Source organism: Vigna radiata, unplaced genomic scaffold (genome assembly GCF_000741045.1).
Source record: "Vigna radiata var. radiata cultivar VC1973A unplaced genomic scaffold, Vradiata_ver6 scaffold_131, whole genome shotgun sequence".
Classification (NCBI taxonomy): domain Eukaryota; kingdom Viridiplantae; phylum Streptophyta; class Magnoliopsida; order Fabales; family Fabaceae; genus Vigna; species Vigna radiata.
The window spans coordinates 225659-227192 of NW_014543258.1; positions in this window are offsets into that span (position 1 = coordinate 225659).

The window sequence follows — 1534 nt, forward strand, 5'->3', positions numbered from 1 at the left end:
ATCCCTCGGCGAAAAGGGCCTAATATTAACTACTGGCTTGCTATCCCTAGCCTCCCCTAGTAATTAATATCGCATTATAAGCAGAAGTTAGCGCAATCGATCGTCCTACCCCTATCCCTAGGTGGTATTGCAAAATCAAGAGATTACTCACCAGTTCATGTCATTACTNTACGTCCCCATATCAATAAAGACAAACATCAATATACCGAATGAGTTAAACGATAAAGGCCTTAAGCACAGATGATAACCCAACAATAATCAATCAAAACATATGGAGACCATATAAATAATCAATAGTTTCAATAAGGAAGAGTATCAAAAGATTACATTGTTTCCCCCAACAACAATAGGGTTTAGTTCACCATTGTCATGATGAATCTAGATGAAGAATGGAATGAAAGAGATACAAACCCTAAAAAGGAGAAAAGGAGAGCTGTCACCATCTCCAAATCTACCCCAAAGGGGTGAAAAGTGTGTTTCTGTGCCGCCCAGCGGTTTCCCATAATCCTCTAAACCGCCCGGCGGCAATCGCCACCGCCGGGCGGTTTCCCTCAGGGCCGCCCAACGTCAATCGCCATGCCTACTCCTCGTCCTGGACCGCCCGGCGGTTTAAGTGTGCTGTCGGGCGGTGCGTCGACTCTTCAAATCTTCATTTTTTCTGCTCTTTTCTTGAGTCAACGACTTGTATCTTTAACTCCATTCTTAACTTTCTCAAATTAGCTACAAAACAATGCAAAACAAGCATAAAATCGCTAAAAACAGCTTTTGACTCCCTCCAGACTCATTTATTGAGTTTTGCTTGATTCTAGGCTCATTCCAAGTAGTAAAGAGTGTAATTTGGTCCAAATTGACATATTAAAATAACTGTTTTTCAACCTTCACCAACACCCCAAACATAGAATTTTGCTTGTCCTCAAGCAAAACAAAACAAAATAACACACAAAACAAAAATTGGCTTTATATTGTTTCATCCAATGCCTCAACAATCCCAAGGTACATGACAAAACCACTCAATTCAATATCCTCAGTGTAATCCAAAATAAGATGGATCCATGCTTTCAATCCAGAGATTGCACAATAGATGTTCTACACTATGAATGATCAATCCACTACGCAAAAATGTACTCATGAAAATTAACAAGTCATACCAAGCAAGTGTTTCACTCAATCCCTCAAGTGTTTAAGGTGACACTCCATTCTCTATTGTTCACAAGTTACATGAAACAAAATTTCCAGTCATCTTAAAAATCAACATCTTTACATGCAAATTCCATCAAAAGGACTTTTTCAAGGCTTGTAATGAGGTTGGGCTAACAAGAAAAATTGGTTTTTCTAGAATGCAAAATCCTTGAGTCAAGAGAACTATCAAAATATTCCACAATTAAGCACAACTCTCTCACCAAACTTTCTCATTCCCAACTTCTTCCCTTTTCTTTTCTTTTTCATTGAGCTCATCTTCATGCTTTTCTTCTTTTCTTTTCTTTTTCTCATGAATTTTTCTCTTTTCACACCGTACAACCCCAAACTTGAACCT